The sequence below is a fragment of the Jaculus jaculus genome, chromosome 6, assembly GCF_020740685.1.
Source record: "Jaculus jaculus isolate mJacJac1 chromosome 6, mJacJac1.mat.Y.cur, whole genome shotgun sequence".
NCBI classification, from domain to species: Eukaryota; Metazoa; Chordata; class Mammalia; order Rodentia; family Dipodidae; genus Jaculus; species Jaculus jaculus.
Window position 1 is genome coordinate 65,688,821 of NC_059107.1, and position 23,520 is coordinate 65,712,340.

At 41.7% G+C, this 23,520-nt stretch overlaps 1 protein-coding gene across 7 annotated transcripts in view; it reads left to right on the forward strand.

Annotated features, from left to right (window-relative positions):
* The first annotated feature begins 9,749 nt into the window (after positions 1–9,749).
* The window catches only part of C6H2orf42 (chromosome 6 C2orf42 homolog), a 51,176-nt gene continuing 37,405 nt past the window's right edge, over positions 9,750–23,520 (forward strand). For 2 of the 7 annotated variants that reach the window (XR_006637797.1, XR_006637796.1), the window contains exons 1-2: positions 22,487–22,635; positions 22,754–23,020. The gene's annotated coding sequence lies outside the window, so the exon portion shown is untranslated. Of the gene's footprint in view, positions 9,923–22,486; positions 22,636–22,753; positions 23,021–23,520 lie in introns of those variants that run through there. The other 5 variants (XM_045153419.1, XM_045153422.1, XM_045153420.1 and 2 more) reach the window with 4 other exon arrangements.

A 23,520-nucleotide genomic window follows, 5' to 3' on the forward strand; every position in this document is an offset into this window, starting at 1 on the left:
CCCCATTTAAAATCCAGTGGAGACCAGGGGATCCTATATGGGTTGAGCAGTGGCCTCTTCCTTCTTCTAATTTACATCAACTCCACATACTTATTGATCAACAGTTGGAGGCTGGACATATCGTCCCTCCACTAGTCCCTGGAACTCTCCTGTCTTTCATAAAAAAGCCTAATAGGTCCTGGAGATTTTTTACATGATTTAAGGAGGATCTAGGAATTCATGATCCCCTTTGGAGCCCCCCAGAGGGGACTCCCATGGATCCCAGCTATTCCAAATATATGCCATATTACTATCATTGACATTGAAGATTGCTTCTTCTCTATCCCTCTCCATCCAGGAGACATGGAAAAATTTGCATTTTCTGTACCTGCTGTTAATTTTTGTGGCCCAGATAGGAGATTTGAGTGGACTGTCTTACCTCAGGATATGGCTAATAGCCCACCCATATGTCAATATTACCTGTCATCAATTTTCTCTTCTCTTATCAATCTCCCCAATACTCTGTTTTATATTTACATGGATGATATTATTCAAGTATCCTTCATACTGACAGCTTTAAAGTAGCTCCTGAGAAAGTTCAAACTGTGCCTCTCTTTAAGATCTTGGGCTCGATCCTTAACCTAGATATAGCTTCACCTGTTAAACCACAACTTTATATTCAGGATTCTTACACCTTGCCTCAACTCCAGAAAATCTTGGGAGAAATTAACTGGATGAGGCCCTGGATACCTATAACCACTGAGGAATTATCCCCCTTGCTCGACCTCCTAAGGGGCCTTGATCTTTCATCCCAAGTAACCCTAATGTCTGGGCAGAGACAAATCCCCTGTAGAGTCAAGGAGGCCATAGATAACTCCAATCTCAAGTGATTTGACCCTGATCTCCCTCTTTCCCTCTACCTTTTCCCTGGGGAGACCCTGATAACTGCCCTGCTGGCTAGAAAGGGCGAGCCTATTCAGTGGATTCACCTCGTGATTGGTGGGCCTCTAGGGTCTATTCTTTAAGTAATCAAGTAGCTGATTGTATTATTAAAGGTAGGGAAACTGCCATTAGACTCTTTGGTATTGAGCCTCACTCCATCATTACCCCGTATAAGATAACTGATTTCACTTGGCTCCAAAGAAATAATATGAGAACATGTGGCACTTGGCTTTCTGGGCCTGGGTTACCTCACTTAGTATAATCCTTTCCAGATCCATCCATTTTTCTGCAAATTTCATAACTTCATTTTTCTTTACCACTGAGTAGAACTCCATTGTATAAATGTGCCACATCTTCATTATCCCCCCTTTAAATTGGGGGTCAAACCTGAGGCCATCAAACCCATCTCTCAGGAAATAGAGAGATCAGCACAGTACAAAGAGCTTCTTGTAGTTGTTCTGGCCCTGGATACCATTCAAGAGCCGTTCAACTTATTTTATGACAGCCTCTATGTGGTAAATCTATTGCCCCATCTCATTGAAGCTCACATTAGACTTGGTTCCAACCCTATATCCCCCTTAATGATCCAGGCTCGCACCCTACTCAAACAGAAAGTCCACCCTATCTTCATACAATAACTTCAAGGCCATCAAAATTTACCAGGTTTCCTGTCTGAAGGAAACAGCTTGGCCGATCAATTGGCCTCTGCCGCTCACTGTCACACTGTCTCAGAGGCTATCCAATTTCATTCACTAACCCACACCAACTGGAGAGGCCTTAAACAAAGATTCCCCCAAATACCAAATAAAGATCTTAAAAAAGATTATTAGGATATGCAAGTCTTGCCAACCCTTCCTCCAGGTTCCCCCCCTGCAAACTTCTGGGAGTAACCCTTGTGGCCTTCGCCCCAACCATCTTTGGCAAATAGACATTACTCATTATTCCCCCTTTGGAAAACTTAAATATATTTTCTTATCAGTTGATACTTTCTCCCATGCCTGTTGGGCATCTGCACATGCTGGGGAGAAATATAAACATGCCATTAGTTATATGCTTCAGTGCTTTGCCACCCTTGGACTACCTGACCAAGTTAAGACAGATAATGGCCCCTTCTTCATAAGCAAGGCCTTTGTAGATTTTTCTCCAGACCTGGAAAATCTCAGTCTATAGGCATTCCATACAACCCCCGGGGCCAGGCTATCATTGAAAGATATAATCAGACTCTCAAGTCCCAATTACAAAAACAAAAGGGGGAATCCTTACCCCCACTAAAAAAAGGCATTATTTACCCTAAATATTTTAAATTTTTCTAAAGAAGATAAACAATTATCCCCTTTTCAAAAACATTGGTCCTCATCCATTACCTACAGTTCTATCTGGTAAGATGGAGGGACCCATTGACTGGGGCCTGGAGAGGACCAGCCCCACTCCTCACAGCAGGGAGAGGGTTTGGATGTGTCTTCCTTCAAGATAAAAAAAGACCCATCTGGGTACCAGTGAGAAACCTAAAATATTTGTCCCAACAAGGGGACACTGATAATCACTTCTCCAGGGAGTGTCCCACCCCTGAGGACTGTTCCTAAAATGGTCCTTCACCCTGCTAAACTAAATAACTCCCTTCTTGCACAGGATTGCTGGCTTTGCCTCTGATCTGGGCCTCCCCGGCTGCTTGCAGTAATCACCAATGATACAACTACAGTTGCCCATACTACCCTAAAAATTTGCTCAGCCACTTTCCCCATCCCTATCCAGCTTTTCCCAATAATTCCTTCTGGAACTTGCATTTGGGCCCCACCTTCCCCTAATAATTCCAGTATAAATGTGGGATACATTCATCCTTCCTTCTGTACTTTTAACACAACTGAGCCCAGTGCTCAATGCTGCCCACCTTCTGGAATGGTTATGTTTGTGGAGGCGGGATGGCCTATGACTTTCTGCCCACCAATTGGATGGGCCTTTGTGCCCCAGCCACCTTTAATCCCAGATGTAGATATCATTCCTGGAAATGAGGCCCTCCCTATGCCCTCTTTTGATTATATACCTAAGAGAGTTGTACAAATAATACCTTCACTTGTTGGGATGGGAAGAACCACAGACATGGCCACTGGAACATCTAGGATGGGTATGGAAGTCCATCTCCACAGAAAGCTCTCTCTCCAGTTGATCAGGGACATAAAAGCCATGTCCAACATTATCCTTTATCTCCAACAACAGCTAGATTCCCTGGCTGAGGTAGTCCTACAAAACAGGAGGGGACTAGATCTATTAACAGCTGAAAAGGGAGGCATATACTTGTTTTTATAGGAAAAATGCTGTTTCTATGCCAATAGATCAGGAATCGTTCAAGACAAGATCAAAAGACTTCAAGAGGACCTGGAGAAGAGATGGTGGGACCTCCAGGGCAACCCACTGTGGATGGGCCTGCATGGCTTCTTACCCTACCTCCTCCCTCTACTTGGACCTCTTCTTCTCCTTTCCCTTAGCCTCACTGTCAGGCCTTGTGTAATTAACAAAATTACACAATTCATTCACCAGCAGCTAGAGGCAATAAAACTCCATCAGGTTGAGATACATTACCATAGGCTGGCAACTCATAAATTAAGTTCCTCAGATGACCCACTGCCACCTCCTTTGCCCTCCATGTGACCGATGATGAGTAAGATCTCAGACTGACTGAGACAACCTAAGACAGGCCATGGAGTGGGTTCTCAGTGAGCTAAACACATGGTACCCAGTGATAGGTAAGATCCTCATAGGGGGACAACCTAAGACAGGGCCCATGGTGACTAATGCTCTTACAAAAACAAAAGGGGGAGATGTTGGGCCTTAAGAGGCCTGGACGTGAGGCCCAGTGGAACTTCCTGAGCCTAGTTAAAGTTTGGCCACCTGTCTCTGGCCAGCTATGACTCAGCAGGATGCCTAATGGCCTCAGGCCTGCTACTTCCATTTAGGAAGTTGGAGTTCTCTTGCACGCATTTAGAACCAGTCATCTCAAAAGTCGCAGTATGCTATTGGCCCTTACATCTCACCCCATCCTAAAATCCTCACCCTTGTTCTCAAAGCTATATAAGCACCTGCCCATTACAGTAGAGTGAGTTTCTGCTTCGACAAGACTCCCGGCTTGGTGGTTTGTTCCTGGCCATCGACACCCACCTTCCTCCTCAACCCCTTGGGAGGAACCAGCAGGCCTGGTCCTTCCTCAGCACTACCTGCTGGGGGAGCCCAGCATGCCTTAGTTACTCCTAATAAAATCATTTCCAAGTATGTTTTTGGTATTAATGACATAAAATTGTATTAAGACTACTTTCTTTTTAGTAATAGGATTAATCAATTTGGTGGAATTTTTTTAAAGCCTCATAAGAAAGATGGTTAATGATGGGGTGAGATGAATTGATTGAAGGACCTGGGAAGGAATTTTTCAATGTTGGGACATAGAGTGCTTCTTAAAAATGCCTTTTGAGTGGTACTGAGATCAGCATGTTGAAGTATGTAAATAAAGGTGTGCGAATATAAAAAAAGAAAATTTCAGGCTAAACCTAAACACCATGCCTAAAGTTAGAGGTTTTTAAACTGTTTACAAACTCTTAAGGAAAAAAAAAAACTAATTTTCAGGCTAAAATAAGTTGGGATAGCTTGCTTAAGCTTTATCAAATTAAGTCATGGGTAAAACATAAAATTTTTTTATGTTAATAAAAATTTCTGTGGTACATGAAATCAATAGCTATCAAGTTTAAACCAAAATCATTGGTTGTCAAATAATGTTTTTTTCTTTCAAAAAGATTTATCAAGGGTTATATTAATATTTAGCTAGCTGTTTTGGCTCAGAAAAGACCAGATTCTACTCTATTGTATGTAAAGTAACTGTTTCGGTTTTGGCATCTTTTTTTTTAATTTTTAAATTTTTATTAACATTTTCCATGATTATAAAAAAATATCCCATGGTAATTCCCTCCCTTTCCCCTGACACTTTCCCCTTTGAAATTCCATTCTCCGTCATATTACCTCCCCATCTCAATCATTGTACTTACATATAGGTTTTGGCATCTTAAGTCCAGTGCTTATAACGAAATTAACCCTTAAGATGCATTCCCTACTTTGGAGTCTCAAACAATGGTCCTCATCTGAGGAAAAAAAGTATATTCAAGCTCCATGGTTCTGTCTCCAATGTTCTCTGGGTAATTATACCCTCACAGGTATCTGAACTAATCAAAGATGTTTTCACACAGGTGCTAAGACCTTACTCTGTCTTATTTGTCCTTTTCTGACAATTTCTAGGTTAAATTAGTTAAGTTTGTAACTCAACTGGTACTGGTTTCAAGACTGGTAACAGGTTCTGCCTGTATTTATAAATGTTAGATATTTAAAATATGAGATGTGCCTACTTTCTATACCTCAGATATATGGCTTATGCTGCCACAGTACAACAAAAAATTTAAAGATAGGACAAAATGATTTTAGAAGCCATTGTGACATTCTTTGACTAAGTCTATTTCAGTAATTAAATGTGCTCTATATGTACATACATTCAGGCTGGTGTAACTTCCTTTCTAAGTGTGTTAATCACCTATGTAGAAGCCAAAGCCAATTGGAATCATCAGAGTAAAAAGTGTCAATATTTTGGCCTGTGCTCCCATGTCATGAGGCCACTGGAGATGATGGGACACTTCTACACTGGCCCCCTGGTAAATCACCTGTCTTCCTGAGTAGGGAGGATATGGAGACCCAAACAAAACTGGTGTACGATGTGAAACAGAAGTATCACAATTGAGGAGCAATCAGCCCTCCTGACTTCCCAAAGAAGGGAAAACTACTTGGCCAGCATGGCCCTGACTCCTCCTAATAGGCAAAAGACACCAGAAAGCTATGGGGCTATTCCTGTGTCTCTAAAGTCTTTTTGGAGAGCCATTAATGACCTCCAAAACTAATCCTTAATTAAATTTTGGCTATCTGCATGGTCTTAAACACTCAGAGAGAAATGTATAACCAAATATAAAAAATATCTTAAGTATATGAATGACCTATTAAGCAACACAAGAGCTTTTCAAGAGGGGAAACAAACAAACATTAAGACATCTTTTCCCCATAGTTCTAATTCTACAATAAAGAAAAACAACTATAGATGTTCAAAGGGTTATTTTCAAATCTAAAATATGTAAATAAGTTCTGAGACCAAAAAATATATTTGTACAGCCTTTAATGGCACCCAATAGCTCTTTATTATCAAGATTAAATGTTGTATATATGTTTCTGATAACTCTGCTAACATCTCATCTGTTTTACAAGCCATGTTGAATACTACTGTGCCATTTAATGAACAGTTCTGAAAGAAAATCTCAGCCAGCTCATCCTCAGATGGTCCTGAGATGATCCAAGCCTGTCTACCTGGATTCCCTCAACCTCAAAAAGACCAGTTTGCTGTGTGCTCACTTCTCATTAACTCCTTACTTTTATTATTTTTCCCCAATGTTCTCTTTCAAGACTATCTTCCTACACTCTGGAGTCCATTAAAATAGTTCCCCTCTCTGGGAGAGACTCTCTAACTGCAACAAGTTCCCACTTTGTGTCCCATTCAGCAGGAAATAGTAAATGATCTGATGTCTTCGATCCAGTCCCTTAAAGCAGTTAGAGTATCTTCTCATGAGAGGGAGAAATAAAAGGGGATCAGATCTACTCTTCTTACAACAAGGAGGACTATTGCAAGCCCTGAGAGAGGAATGTTGTTTTTATATCAACAATTTGGGTGTTGTTAGAGATAGCTTAGCTATGATCCGCAAGAAACTAGAGGAAAGGGCTAAAGCTAGACAGCAGAATCAAAATTGATATGAATCCATGTTTGAGTGGTCCTTGTGGCTAACGACCTTGCTTTCAGCCCTAGCTGGACCCGTGAGTCTATCTATTATTGTTGTTGCCAACACTTGGACCCTGCATAATCAATGGACAAATCTCTTTTGTCAGGGAATGAATTAATGCAGTACAACTCATGGTGCTAAGTACCCAGTACCATCCTTTACAACCTCTCCCCTAATAAGGACCCAAGATTGGGTCCTCCTAAGTTACAAGTAGAGGGAGAATGAAGGACTCCGGAAGCCATAATAAGCTTCAGAATCATCAAGAGGCCTAAATTTCTGCTTCCCAGCAAGGTCAGTTTCCTGATAAGGGGGAATAGACTGCACCATGTGTTCCTATGGTCATAGATAAAGTTTGCTTAAAATAAGTTTGTTTAAATTTCCTCAAATACACATAGCCAATTACAATAAAGGTTACCTAATCTGCTTGGAATCCCCCTAGCCCCCTGTCCACCAGCTTTGCCCATCAGTATACAAAGCCTATCAGAAAAATACAAGTGCAGTTACTGCTTAAAGCAACCAATCATGTAACCATTCTCTGACTTCTCCCTCCTTCTTTGTTCAAATCCCTATAAAAAACCTGCCCCTCTGCTGCTCAGGGCTCTTGTATGGATCCACTGTGTTGGTGAAGTCAAGAGCCCGAGCTTAAGCCCTAAATAATACTCTTTGCTGTTGCGTATCTTAGTGGTCTTTGGGGACTCTGTGATATGGGCATAATACCATCATAACAGGAGGAAAAGATCATTGTTGGGTCTTGAGAGGCCTGGACGCGAGGCCTAGTGGAACTTCCTGAGCTTAGCTAAAATTTGGCGACCTGTCTCTGGCCAACTAGGACTCAGCAGGGTGCCAAATTGCCTAGGGCCTGCTACTTCTGCAAAAAAGTTAGAATTCCTGCACGCGCTTAGAACCAATCATTTCAAAAGTCACGATATGCTATTGGCCCTTACACCTCATCCTTTCCTGAGATCCCTGCCTTCGTTCTGAACATTATATAGGCAATCACTTGTAACAATAAAGCGAGCTCCTGCTTCGACAAAGCTCCCAACTCGGTATGGTTTTTCTCCGGTGACTAGAAGAGGATCTGAGTCATGGACACTCATCCTCCTCCTCAACCCCTTGGGAGGAACCATGGGGCCTGGCCCTTCCTTAGCACTACTTGCTGGGGGAGCCTGGCAGATCATGGCATCAATATAAAAAGACTGATTGAGAGAGGAATTGCAAAGGGGAAAATTGGGGGAAGGAGAGAATTACCATGGATTATTGTTTACAATTATGGAAGTTGTCATTAACAAATACATATTTAAGAAAAAGGCTGGAGAAATGGTTTAGCAGTTAAGGCACTTGCCTGCAAATCCAAAGGACCCTAGTTCAGCTCCTCACGACCCACATAAGCTAGAAGCACAAGGCACATGCATCTGGAGTTTGTTTGCAGTGGCTAGAGGCTCTAGCAGGTCCCATTCTCTCTCTTCTATCTTTCTCAAATAATTAAAAGTAATTTTCTTTTTAAATGAGGGGCTGGAGAAATGGCTTAGCCATTAAGGCTCTTGCCTGCAAAGCCAGGACCCACTTAAGCCAGATGCACAAGGTGGCACATGCATCTGGAGTTTGTTTGCAGTGGCTGGAGGCCCTGGCATGCTCATTCTGTCTCTCAACTAAGTAATACAAAATATTTAAAAAAAAAACAAGATAAGAAAGAAACTTTGGTGATGGAAAGAACTACTTCTCTTTGATCTGAGAAAATTTAAAGTTTAATCAAGGATAATGCAATCTTCCCCCAGCATTACCAATATAGTAAGTGACTATGCTATGGCCAGGGTTGCAGATCTCATTCTAGGATTTTCCAACATACCAAATTCATGTTGCACCCTGGAAATAGCTACAAGCATCAAAAAGTAACTTATTCTGTGTGGTTCTAAGGACCCAATATACTGAAAGTCTACTTCAGTACATTATAAAGGGAAATGTTCAAATGGTATGTACAAGTGTGGAGGGAATAAAAGGTAGCCATACAAGTGAAAGGGCAAGACTTCCAAATTTGAAATCACAGCCAACATCAGATGTTATGAGGTCTGGTGTCGCACAAGTAAGACCATTGACTCACAGAATGTGAGGCAAAGTTTTATTGTGTAAAAAAAGAAAAAGAGGAAAGCAGGTGCATCATGTCTGCATCCCAAAGGTTGGGATCTCAAGATGCAGCCATGATCAGTTTGTAGTGTCCGCTTTTACTGGAGATAACCACATGATGTTTATAGTAAAAACAGAATCCGGAGTTAAACCACAAAATAACATACTGTTAAACAAAGGGGGGCTATTACAACAAGTCACAAGATTGCATGGGTCACACAGGGAGAACTGCGGCAAGAAACATTCTATGCTATGTAATCACAAAGATATTTTGCAACAAAGATACAGAAAGGTCGTGGTACAATGCACAGAGGAGTCATTCCTTTCCTTAGGCAATAGTAAACATCTGTATTGCACAGTGGGATCATTCCATTCCCTTCACATTCCATTTTCCACCGGTAATAAGGCAGGCGATTTCAGATGATTTTTGTGTGTATCTAGTAAAATTCTACTCAGTGCGGAATGAAGCAGAAAATAACCAACCGGAAGCAGTCTGGCCACGGGGTTCAAGCCGTTTCCTCCGCCAGATCTGTGCTCATTAAGTCTCAGTGCTCATTAATCTTCATGAAAACAAAGTTACATGCCTGGCTGGTGGCGCAAGCCTTTGATCCCAGCACTCGGGTGACAGAGGTAGCAGGATCACCATGAGCTCGAGGCCATTCTAAGAATACATAGTGAATTCCAGGTCAGCCTGAGCTAGAGAGAAATACTGCTTCCAAAAACCAAAACCAAAACCAAAAAAAAAAAAAAAAAGCAAAAGAAAACTACCAGTCCCATCAGAACGTGCGCGTGTAGGTGGGCGGGCACTGGTAGTGCGTGGGCGGCTCTGGCCAATGAGCGCTGTCGTTACAGCCAGCAGCCTGGCCCCGTTTGTAAAAGGCCTTGGCAGGCGGAGAGAGGAGCGGCAAGGGCGGTGGCCAGCGAGGGGCCCTGGGGCTCGCGGGGGGCCCAGGGCAGGTAAGGGGTCGCGTGGGCCAGGATCTGCGGACCGTGGGACAGGGGCGGAGGAGGAGACGCAAGCGGAACCACCTGTAAGGAACTGGGCGCTGGGGAGGGGAGACTTGCTAGGGCCTTGCTCACCACCGGAAGTGGGCGATCGTGCAGGGCTGGCCGGGAGGCAGGCCCAGGCATCGGAAGCTGCGCCCCTGAGCTGGTGGCGTGTGTGACACCTTTCTCGGCTGGTAGCGCAGTTCCTACTTCTTGTGGTCTGTCGCGAGCCCAGCAGGTTTCGTACTCCTCAGACACCTGCAGCCTGGGACACTTTCCTCTAGTCGGAGTCCCAGTTTCATCCTCAGATGGGTTAAATGGAGTCTTCCCAGGATCACCCGAGCGACACCTGAGTGAAAGCATGCGCTTGGCCTTTCCTTCTCGCCCCACTGTGCTTCCCCAGCACTCAGGCGTCCCCACACCTCTTTGTAGCCAGTGACACCTGATGAACCCACTCTGACAGGGTTCACTTTCTGCCCCAGACCCCTCCCTTTCATTCTCTTCATGAGACGACCAGCAGGAGACCCTTAAGTGTTTTTTTTAAACTTTTTATTTTTAATATTTTATTTGTTTGCAGGGAGAATGAATATGAATGGACACATCAGGGCCTTTAGCTGCTGCAAAGGAATTCCAGACACATGCGCCACCTTGTGCATCTGGCTTTACCTGAGTACTGGGTAATCGATCCCAGGCTATCAGGCTTTGCAAGCAAGTGCCTTTAACTGCTGAGTCATTTCCCCAGCCAACCCCCTTCAGTTTTTTTTTTTCCCCTCCCGAGGTAGGGTTTCACTCTAGTCCACGCTGACCTGGAATTCGCTATGTAGTCTCAGGCTGGCCTTTAACTCTCAGCAATTCTCCTACTTCTTCCTTCTAAGTGCTGGGATTGAAGGTGTGCACAAGCATACCTGGCTCCCCTTCAGTTTTTTTTTTTTTTTTAACATTTTATTTGTTTGCAAGCAGAGAGAGAAGAGAGAGAAAGAGAAAGAATGGGAGTGTTAGGGCCTCCAGCTGCTACAAACTCCAGATGCATGCTCCACTTTGTGCATCTGATTTTATGTGGATACTGGGAAATGGAAACCAGGCTACCAGGCTTTGAAAGCAAGCTATTTTAACTGCTGAGCCATTTCCCTAGTCCCCTCTTCAAGTTTTATTTATTTATTTTCTATTTTGATTTTTCGAGGTAGGGTTTCACTCTGGACCAGGCTGACCTAGAACTCACTATGTAGTCTCAGGGTGGCCTTGAACTCATGGCGATCCTCCTACCTCTGCCTCCCAAGTGCTGGGGTTAAAGTTGTGCGCCACCATGCCCCGCTCCCTCTTCAAGTTTTAAACGCAGGTTTTTTACAGGTTGCTTTCATTATTTGTGTATTCCTTTATGATAGAGTCTGCAAGCCAGGTGAGGTGGCACATGTTTGAAATCCTGGCACTGGAAGGCAGAGGCAGAGTATCAAGAGTTAATAATAAAAAAGCGGGGGAGGGGAAGGGCTGGAGAGATGGCTCAGTGATTAAAGGCCCTTGCTTCTAATAGCCTGCAAGCCCTGTTCAGTTTCCCAGTAACCACATAAAGCCAGATGCACAGTGTTGCATGCAACTGGAGTTTGTTTGTAGTATCAAGAGGCCCTGGTGCACCCATTCTTTCCCTCTGTCCGTCTTCCTCCTCACAAGTAAATAAGTGAATAATTTTTTAAAGGATACATTTTAAAATTTGAATATAAAATAGTGATATTTATTTATTTATTTGAGGTAGGGTCTCACTGTAGTCCAGGCAGATGTGGAATTCACTATGTAGTCTCAGGGTGGCCTGGAACTCACAGTGATCCACCTACCTCTGCCTCCTGGGATTAAAGGCATGTGTCACCATGCCCAGCTATTTATTTTGAGATATGGGTCTCACTCTAGCCCAGGTCAGCCTAGAACTCACTCTGTAGTCCCAGGCTGTCCTTGGATTTACAGTGATCCTCCTACCTTTGCCTTTTAAGTCCTAGGATTAAAGATGTAAACCACCATGCTGGCCCCAAAATAATGAAATTTAAATCTCCCTTTTTCTACATTTCATATCATTTAAAAAACATTTTTTGTTTATTTTTATTTATTTATTTGAGAGCGACAGACTGACAGAGAGACAAAGAAGCAGATAGATAGAGGATGGGCATGCCAGGGCTTCCAGCTACTGCAAACAAACTCCAGATGCATGTGCCCCTTTGTGCATCTGGCTTATGTGGGTCGTGGGGAAATTGAACCTGGGTCCTTAGGCTTCACAGGCAAGTGCTTAACCTCTAAGTCTTCTCTCCAGCCCTCATTACTTTTGAGGCAATAGACATCATATGTCTCTATCCTCTTAATCTCTTTTTTTTTTTTTTTTTTTTTTTTTTTTGGTTTTTTGAGTTAGGGTCTCACTCTGGTCCAGGCTGACCTGGAATTAACTCTGTCATCTCAGGGTGGCCTTGAACTCACGGTGATCCTCCTACCTCTGCCTCCCGAGTGCTGGGATTAAAGGCGTGCGCCACCACGCCCGGCTTAATCTCTTTTTAAAACCAAGAGTAGCATATTATATAGACAAAGTACTACACCTTTTTTCACCTCACAGTTAATGGTGATACTTATACATTATTGGTACACATAGGTTCTGTCCAGTTAACATATTGTGGTTGCAATACTTAGTTCTCCACTGAGGGCTTTTAGACTTTCTCTTCAGTCATTATGGACAGTCTTGCAGTGAGTACTTTTGGTGTACTTTTAGCAATTGCAAGGCCATAACTCTTGAAATCTTGCAAGTGAAATTACTAAGCCAAACCTTGTGTTACATTTTATTTACATCTCTTCCAAGAGAGTGTTGCAGGATACATTCTCATCGACAGTGTAACTGTGTTTTGTGTTTGTCTACATCTTCATTAATATAATAAAACATTATTGGCCAGGCGTGGTGGTGCATGCCTTTAATCCCAGCACTAGGGAGGCAGAGGTAGGAGGATCACCATGAGTTCAAGGCCACCCTGAGACTACATAGTGAATTCCAGGTCAGCTTGAGCTAGAGTGAGACCCTACCTTGAAAAAATAGGAAAAAAAAAAAAAAAAGGCGGGGGGGGGGGCGGTGTATCATTGTCCAAAAAAGTAGGTTTCCATATGATGTATTCATACCCTTAGATTTTTTTTGAATTTTATTTGTTTATTTGCAATCAGAGAGAAAGAGAGAATGGGCATGCCAGGGCCTCTAGCCACTGCAAATGAACTCCAGATGCATGTGCCCCTTGTGCATCTGGCTTATGTGGGTCCTGAGGAATTGAACCAGGTCCTTTGGCTTTGCAGGCAAATGCCTTAACTGCTAAGCCAGCCTGCCCTCTTAGGTTTTTTAAATTAATTAATTAATTTTTTATTGACAACTTCTGTAATTGTAGGCAATAACCCATGGTAATTCCCTCCCTCCCCCCTTCCCCTTTTGAAGCTCCACTGTCTTATCATACCCCTTCCCCCTGGAAGCCTTAGCCATAGCAATGTACACAATAGACACATATAAAATGGATACAAAGCCAGGTGTGGTGGTGTGCACTTTTAATCCCAGCACTCAGGAGGCAGAGGTAGGAGGATGGCCTTGAGTTTGAGGCCACCCTGAAACCACATAGTGAGTTCCAGGTCAGCCTGGGCTAGAGTGAGACCTTACCTTGAAAAACAAAACAAACAAACAAACAAAAAAGGTAGGGGGATACAAATTGGAAAGGAAGAGATCAAGTTATTATTTGCAGATGACATGATTCTATATATAGAGGACCCTGAAGACTCTACCAGCAAACTGTTAGAGCTGATAAACATTTATGGCCATGTAGCAGAATACAAAATAAATACACAAAAATCAGCCTTCCTATGTGCTAACAACAAAACACACAGAGGATGAAATCACTCCCATTTACAATTGCCTCAGAAAAAATTAAGTACCTTGGAATAAACCTAACCAAGGGAGTAAAGGATCTCTACAATGAAAATTTTAAAACACTCAAGGAAGAAATTGCAGAAGACAGTAGAAAATGGAAACACATCCCCTGTTCTTGGATTGGAAGAATCAATATTGTGAAAATGGCAATCTTACAAAAAGCAATCTACACATTCAATGTACTCTCCATCAAAAGTCCAATGGCATTCTTCATGGAATTAGGAAAAAAGGTCAGATCATTTGGAAGCACAAAAAACCTCGAATATTGAAAACAATTTTGAACAACAAAAATAAGGCTGGTGGTATAACCATACCTGATTTCAACCTATATTAGAGCCATAGTAACAAAAACTGTAGTACTGGCACAAACAGAGACATGTAGGTTAACGGAACAGAATAGAGGACCACATGTAAGTCCAGGTAGCTACACCCTCTTAGATTTTTTTTTTTCTTTTTTCCTGAGGTAGGGTCTCATTCTAGCTCAGGCTGACCTGGAATTCACTATGTAGTTTCAGAGTGACCTTGAACTCTTGGCAATCCTACCATATCTGCCTCCCAAGTGCTGCTGGGATTAAAGGCTTGCGCCGACCACATTCTTAGTTCCCGCTCCCCCCCCCCCCCCAAGTAAGGTATCACTCTAGCTAGGCAGGCTGACCTGGAATTCACTCTAATTCATGCTGGCCTCAGACACATGGCGATCCTTCTATTACTACTACTACTTCTTTTTTTTTGAGGTAGGGTCTCACTCTGGTCCAGGCTGACCTGTAATTAACTATGTAGTCTTAGGGTGGCCTCAAACTCATGGTGATCCTCCTACCTCTGCTTTCTGAGTGCTGGGATTAAAGGTGTGCACCACCACACCCGATTTACTATTTTTTTTCAAGGCAGGGTTTCACTCTCACTAAGGCTGACCTGGAATTCACTATGTAGTCTCAGGGTGGCCTCGAATTCAGGGTGATACTCCTACCTCTGCCTCCCGCGTGCTGGGATAAAAGGTGTGTGCCACCAAGCCCAGTTTAAATTTCATTTTTCTTCACTGATGAATAAAACTCTGTTGTATAAATGTTCCACATCTTCATTATCCACTCATCAGTTGAGGGACATCTAAACTGGTTCCATTTCCTAGCTGTGGTGACTAGAAAGGCAGTTAACATGGTCGTGAAAGTATCTCTAAGGTAGTGAGACAAGCTCTTAGGATATATGCCTAGGAGTAGTGTTGCTGGATGATATTGTAAATCTATTTTTAGCTGTCTCTGGAACCTCCATATTGATTTCTACAATGGTTTGTAGTAGATTACATTCCCACCGACAATGTAGAAGGGTTCCTCTTTCTGCATCATTGCCAGCATTTATTATCATTTGTTTTCTTGACAATAGCCATTCTGACAGGAGTGAGATGGAATCTCAAAGTAGTTTTAATTTGCCTTTCTCTGATGACAAAGGATATAGAACTGTTTCTGTTTGTTTGTTTTTTTTTTGAGGTGAGGTTTCACTATAGCTCAGGTTCTCCTGGAATCTATTATGTAGTCTCAGGGTGGCCTTGAACTCATGGCAATCCTCCTACCTCTGCCTCCCTAGTGCTGGGATTAAAGGCATGCACCACCACGCCCAGCTTAGAACTTTTTTTGATGTTTACAGGCTATCTGTATTTTTTCTTTTTAAAAATATTTATTTAAGAGTCAGGTGTGGTGGTGCACGCCTTTAATCCCAGCACTTGGGAGGCAGAGGTAGGAGGATCATTGTGAGTTCGAGGCCACCCTGAGACAACATAGGGAATTACAGGTCAGCCTGAACTAGAGTGAGACCCTACCTTGAAAAACCAAATGAAAAAAAAAAATTATTTATTTATTTGAGAGAGAGAAAAAGAGGTAAAGAGAGTGAGAGAGAGGATGGGTGCGCTAGGGCCTCCAGCCACTGCAAACGAACTCCAGATGTGTGTGCCTCCTTATGCATCTGGCTTATGTGGGTCCTAAGGAATTGAACTGAGGTCCTTTGGCATTGCAGGCAAATGCCTCAACCACTGAGCCATCTTCTTCAGTCCTGTATTTCTTCTTTTGAGAACTCTACTTAAAAAAAATTATTATTTATTTATTTGACAGAAAGAAAGTTGGGGGGGAGGGAGGGAGGAAGCGAATGGGCATGCCAGAACCAGAGCCTCTAGTCGCTACAGACAAACTCCAAACTCCAGACACATGTGCCACCTTGTGCATCTGGCTTACATGGGTCCTGGGGAATTGAACCTGGATCCTTTGGCTTTGTAGGCATGTGCCTTAACCACTAAAAAAATCCCTTGGGCCCCATAGCCCTCCTTTTTTGAGGATGTTTCTCTCTAACCCAGGCTGACCTGAAATTCACTGTGTAGTCTTAGAGTAGCCTTGAACTCATGGTGATCTTCCTACCTCTGCCTCACGAGTGCTGGGATTAAAGGCATATGCCACTATGCCCAGCTTCCATAGTCCTCTTTTTCTTTAATTTTTAAATTTTTATTAACATTTTCCATTATTATAAAAAAATATCCCATGGTAATTCCCCCCCCCCCCGCCCCGACACTTTCCCCTTTGACATTCCATTCTCCATCATATTACCTCCCCATCTCAATCATCGTACTTACATATATACAACATCAACCTATTAAGTACCCTCCTCTCTTCATAGTCCTCTTTTTAAAAGTTTATTTTATTTTTTAAAGTTTATTTTTATTTATTTATTTATTTGAGACAGAGAGAGGGATGGAGAGTGAGAATGGGCACACCAGGGCCTCTAACCACTACAGACAAACTCCAGACACATGCACCACCATGTGCATCTGGCTTATGTGGGACCTGGAGAATCGAACCAGGGTCCTTAGGCTTTGCAGGCATGTGCCTTAGCTGCTAAGCCATCTCTCCAGCCCTATATCCCTCTTTTTTAAAAAAAAAAATATTTAGCCAGGCATGGTGGTACATGCCTTTAATCCCAGCACTCGGGAGGCAGAGGTAGGTGGATCACCGTGAGTTCGAGGCCACCCTGAGACTACATAGTGAGTTCCAGGTCAGCCTGGGCTAGAGTGAGACCCTACCTTGAAAAACCAAAAAAAAAAAAAAAAAAAAAAAATTATTTACTTGAGTGTGGGGGGCCACACCAGAGCCTCCAGCCACTGCAGATGAACTCCAGACTCATTCCCTCCCCCCCCCCCCGCCCCGTGCATCGGGCTTATGTAGGTACTGGATAATTGATACTGGAGAATTGAATCAGGCTCCTTTGGCTTTGCAGGCAAATGCCTTAACTGCTAAGCCATCTCTACAGCCTCCATAACCCATTTTTTAACTGGGTTGTTTGATTTGTTATTTAGATTTTCGTGTTCTTTGTATATCCTGGATATTAATCCTGTCAGATGTATAGCTGGCAAATATTTTCTCCTATTCTGTAGGTTGCCTCTTTGCTGTATTCACAGTGTCCTTTGCTGTACAAAAGCTTTGTAATTTCATGATGTCCCAGTGGTTGATTAGTGGTTTTACTTTTTTTCTTCTTTCTTTTTCTTTTTCTTTTCTTGTTTTTCAAGGTAGGTCTCAGTCTAGCTCAGGCTGACCTGAATTTCACTATGTATTCTCAGAATGGCCTCAAACTCATGGTGATCCTCCTACTATTGCCTCCCAAGTGCTGGGATTAAAGGCGTGTGGCACCACGCCTGGCTAGTGGTTTTATTTCTTGAGTAACTGGTGTTATACACAGAAAGTCATTGCCTATGCCAATATGTTGAAGTATTTCTCCTAGTTTTTCTTCTAGCCATTTCAGGTCTGATGTTAAGGTCTTTGATCCATTTGGACTTGATTCTTGTGCATGGACAAAGATAAGGTTCTATTTTCACCCTTCTGCAAATAGATATTCAGTTTTCCCAACACCATTTGTTGAAGAGGCTGTCTTTTCTCCAGTGACTAATTTTGGCACTGTTGTTGTAGATCAGGTAGCTATAGTTGCCCCAACTACATATGGGACCTCTATTTTGTTCCATTGATTTGCATGTCTGTGTTTGTGCCAGAACCATTTTGTTTTTGTTACTATGGCTCTGTAAAATAGCTTATGATCCGGTGTGGTGATACTTCCAGTCTTATTTTTGTTGCTCCAAATTGTTTTGGGTATTCAAGGGTTTTTGTGCTTCCAAATGAGTTTTAGGATTGTTTTTTTTTTCTATTTCCATGAAGAATGCCAGTGGAATTTTGATGGTGATTGCAATAAATGTGTACATTGCTTTTCGTAAATTGCCATTTCACAATATTGATTCTTCCGATCCAAGAACAAGGGATGTCTGTCTTTCCATTTCCTAGTGTCTTCTGCAATTTCTCACTTTAGTGTTTTAAAGTTTGCATTGTAGAGATCCTTTACTTCCTTGGTTAGGTTTATTCCAAGATACTTTATTTTTTCTTAGGCAGTTGTGAATGGGAGTGATTCTGATTTCATCCTCTGTATGTTTGTTGTTAGCATATAGGAAAGCTGCTGACTTTTGTGTGTTTTATTTTGTATCCTGCTACATGGCTATAAGTGTTTGTCAGCTCTAACAGTTTGCTGGTGGAGTCTTTAGGATCTTTTATGTATAGAATCATGTCAACTGCAAATAATAACAACTTGATCTCTTTCTTTCCAATTTATGTCCCTTTCATGTATGCTTCCTGCCTTATTGCTGTGGCTTAGACTTTGAGTACTATATTAAATAAAAGTAGGGACAGTGGACACCCTTGTCTTGTTTCTGATTTTAGTAGTAAAGCTGAAGCTTTACTACCATTTAGTATTATGTTGGCAGTAGATTTGTCACAAGTAGCCTTTATTATGTTGAGATATGTTCTGTCTATTCATAGTTTCGGTAGGACTTTTATCATGAAGGGATGTTGGATTTTGTTAAATGCCTTTTCTGGATCTATTGAAATGATCATGTAATTTTTGTCCTTCAGTCCATTTATATAGTATAATACATTTGTTGATTTGCCCATTTTAAACCATCTCTGGGATAAAGACTACTTGGCTGAAAGTGAATGATCGTTTTGATAATTTCTTTAATTCTGTTTGCCAATATTTTGTTGAGAATTTGTGCATCTGTGTTCATTTGGTCTATAATTTTGTTGTTGTTGTTGTTCTGTCTTTGTCTGGTTTTGGTATCAGGTGATGCTGGCTTCTTAGAAAGAGTTTGGTAGGATTCCTTTCTTTTCTGTTTTATTGAAAAGTTTGAGAAGCATTGGTGTGTTAGTTCTTCTCTGAAGGTCTGGTAAAATTCACCATTATATCCATCTGGACCTGGAGTTTTAGTTGGGAGATTTAATTTTTTTAAATAATTGCTCGGAGCTCCATATTTGTTATAGGTCTATTTAAGTGGTTAATCTCATCTTGATTTAATTTTGTTAGGTCATATAAATCAAGGAAATCATTTCTTTGAAATTTTCAAACTTTGAGAAGTATATGTTCTTAAAATATGTCCTTATAATTTTCTGAATTTCTTTGGTATCTGTTATAATGATGTCATTTTCATCTCTAATTTATTAATTTGAGTCTCTTCTTTCTTTCTTTTGGTCAGATTTGCTAAAGGTTTATCAATCTTGTTTGTCCTTTCAAAGAACCAACTCTTTGTTTCATTGATTCTTTGTATTTGATATTTTGGTTTCTATTTCTTTAATTTTCTTCTATTTCTTTAATTTAATATCTATTTCTTTATTTTTCTTCCTGTCTACTGATTTTCAGTTTGCCTTGTTCTTCTTTTTCCAAGGCCTTAAGGTGAAGCATTAAGTTGTGTATTTGTGACCTTTATAATTTCTTTCTTTCTTCCTTTCTTTTCTCGAGATGGGGTCTCATTCTGGCCTGGGCTGACCTGGAATTAGTCTCAGGGTGGCCTCAAACCCATGGTGATCCTCCTACCTCTACCACTTCTGGCTCTCATTTCTTTTCTTTAATATATTTGATTCATTCATTTATTTGAGAGAGAAAAAGAGGGGGAGAGAGAGAGAGAATGGGTGCACCAGGGTCTCCAGCCACTGCAAATGGACTTCAGATGCATGCGTGACCTTGTGCATCTGGCTTATGTGTGTCCTAGAGAATCGAACCAGGATCCTTTGGCTTTGCAGGCAAATACCTTAACTGCTAAACCATCTCTCCAGTTCTCATTTCCTGATATACACCTAAAGCTATAAATTTCCTTCTTAGGATGGCCTTGTTTCCCAATGGTGTTGGTATGTTGTATGTTGTGTTCTCTCTCTCTCTCTTTTTTTTTTTCAAGGCATGGTTTCACTCTAGCTCAGGCAGAACTGGAATTCACTATGTACTCTCAGGGTGGCCTCAATCCCTGATGATCCTTCTATCTCTGCCTCCGGAGTGCTGGGATCAAAGGCGTGCACCAACTTGCCAGGTTCCTTCTTGATTTCTTCATTGATCCATCCATCATTTAGTAGTGTGTTGTTAGTTTCCATGATTTTGTGTATGCTCTATGGCTTTTCTTGCCATTGATATGTAGTTTAATCCCATTGTGATCAGATGGAGGCAAGGAATCATTTCAGGTTTCCTGTATTTGTTAAGGTTTGCTTTGTGTCCTAATATATGGTCAATTTTAGAGAATCTTCCATGTGCTAATGAAAAGAATGTGTATTCTGCAGCATTTGGATGAAATGTTCTGTAGATATTTGTTAGGTCCATTTTTTCTATGACCTCATTCAATTCAAATGCTTCTCTATTTTTTTACCTAGATGACCTGTCAATTGATGAGATTGGGGTATTGAAGTCATCCATTACAACTGTGTTTGGTGTTGTCTGTGACTTTGATTTTTTTTTTTTTTTCCGGTTTTTCAAGGTAGGGTCTCACTCTAGTCCAGGCTGACCTGGAATTAACTCTGTCATCTCAGGGTGGCCTTGAACTCATGGCAATCCTCCTACCTCTGCCTCCTGAGTGCTGGGATTAAAGGCGTGCGCTAGCACGGCTGGCTTCTGTGACTTTGATTTTAATTGTGTTTGATGAAATTGGGAGCCCCCATGTTAGGGTCATATATATTAAGAATTGTAAGCCGGGTATGGTGTTGCATGCCTTTAATCCAGGCACTAGGGAGGCAAAGGTAGGAAGATTGCAGTGAGTTCAAGGCCACCCTGAGACTACTGAGTGAATTCCAGGTCAGCCTGGGCTAAAGTGAGACCATACCTCAAAAAAGCAAACAAGCAAAAAAAACCCAAAAACCAAAACAAAACAAGTAATGCTCTCATGTTGGAGTGTTCATTTAATCAGTCTAAAGTGATCTTTATCTTTCCTAACTTATGTCGGTGTGAAGTCTATTCTGTCTGATATTAGGATAGTGACACCTGCTTTTTTCTATGCTTGTTTACTGTTTCCTATCTTTCACCCTAAAATAGTGTCCAACTTCTGTGGAGCTTGTTTTCTTCTCTGATTCCTTTGATTTCTTTGAGTATAGATATAATATATATTTTTTGAAATGTTTGTCAGGCATTTCATCTAAAGCAGTCTCACTGGAGGTCTTTTTTTTTTTTTTTTAGGTATGGTTTTACACTAGTCCAGGCTTACCTGGAATTCACTATTGTAGTCTCAGGCTGGTCTTGAACTCAAGGGCATCCTCCTACCTTTGCCTCTCAAGTGTTGGAGTTAAAGGTATGTGCCACCTTGCCTGGCTCACTGGAGATCATTTCTGATGGGTTTATAATTTTGGGTGGCATTTTGTTGTATGGATTTTTTGTGTTTTTTGTATCATAATGTAGAGTTAATTTGATGCTTCGGTTTTGTAATTATCTGCAGCATTCTTAGCCTTGCCTTAGACTTTATACTTCTTCAGGATAGGAGTTTACAGTACCAGGTATAGCTCTTACATTCTAAGAGAAACAGCAGAAATGAGCCTACGTGTTAAGTTTGCTTGCTATTCAAGTATTCTAGTAGATTGGGTGCGGCAAATTACTTACAAATTCTAAAATTCCATTGAGCAATATATACATTCCATCAAAACCAGCACAGAGTTGGGATTAAAACAACCAGATAATGTAAAAACCAAAGTTCCTAAGGGAGTGTGTTGCCTCACACCCTTAATCCAGTCAACTGGGAGGTTGAGATTTATGGTCTGAAATGGGTTCAGACATTCTGGGTCCTAGCCATACTGTGCCCACAATAATGACAGAAGCTAAAGGCCCTAAAAATTAGGAAATGTGAAAGACAGTAATAGTAAACACCAAAATATAGCTTATTTGAGAGTGCTAATGCCAACCAAGAATATGTAACACATAACTTTTCCTGACATGGAAAGAAAGATTATAACTTCCAGGGCAGGCCTACGTACCTGGCTTTGTGTAAGTAGGCCCTGTTACTTTTTGGAATGTCTTCCAATCTCACGAATGCTAAGTGCCCTCGTTGATCCCTCTCAGTTGTGCTGTGGACTGTCTTAGGCTGCTCGAGTCTCTGGATTTTGTGTTTCAGTTGGCTATGCTGGATGCTATGTAGCCAGGAGTGGGGTCAGTGGTGGTGAACGAGTTCTCTGGTGGTTCAAGGCGCTGGCAGTTGGGGGATGGAAAGCTAGAGGCTGTGCAGGATGCCTGGAGTTGTACTGGAGCTGCTCATCAAATCACATTTGTGTCCTTCAGCAGCTGCTCAGCTGCTCCCTGCTGTCTCCCCTTCAGGTTTCTTGACTTTGCGAGGAGGCTGATGTGAGTGGAAAATCCCTTCGCTTGGTTTCTGCTCCTGTAGTTCTGCACTGGCCTGTTGGTCTGGCAACAAACTGGGACTGCTGGTGTCTTGATGGGATTCTGGCCGGTTTCCTCCTTTCTAAAAGATCTGAGTCTCTCCTGCTTCTATGCTGTGGTTGATAATTTATACACCTTTACTTTTTGGTAAACATATTTTGCTGTTTTTTTTTTTTCTTTTCTTATTTCCCTCCCTTCTTCTTTGGTGTGTGTTCTATGCTGCCATCTTACCTGGAAGTCAATATTTTTTCTTGTTTTGTTTTAGATTGCCAAGACCTCCTTTTAGGGAAGTGGGAATCTGACTGTGGAACGTTGGAAAAGAGTTTTTCCATTGGCTGGTCAAGGAGGAGGCAGAATGTCTGTACTGTTACATCAGAGTTCAACTTTCAGAAGACTTAGGTTAAGCAGTATCACCCACTGCAGATGAGCATGCCTCTGTCTGGCGTCTGATCATCACAAACTAATGAAACACACTTTAGGTCGTATGGATAAGGATTCTGCTGTTCTTCAGATGCCCTTGCAGCTGGGACAGGTAGGATTGGGCTGGGTTTTATGGGGACTCGAAGAAGGTGAATAACCCATTTTTCTTGTTCTGGTCTTTGCTGAAGTTAAATACCAGTGTATGTGAAGATTACATTAACTAACTTTGCTATATAGTGGTAATGAAGTCTGGAGAAATGCTTTGAATGCTACAATAGGTTTAAAATATATAGACATGAAATGCAAAATTTCCTCTCTGTTTATTTACTGGAGGTTTTAAATTTATGTTGTTTTGGGGGGGTGATTTGAAAGTAGTCAGTGGCTTCTTTATATTTTATTTTTTAAAATTTAATTAAATTAACTAATTTATTTGACAGAGAAAGAGGGAGAGAGAGAGAGAAAGAATTAGCACACCAGGGCTTCCAGCAACTGCAAACAAACTCCAGATGTGTGTGCCCTGTGTGCATCTGGCTAACGTGGGTCCTGGGGAATTGAACCTGGGTCCTTTGGTTTTGCAGGCAAATGCCTTAACTGCTAAGCCATACCTCCAGC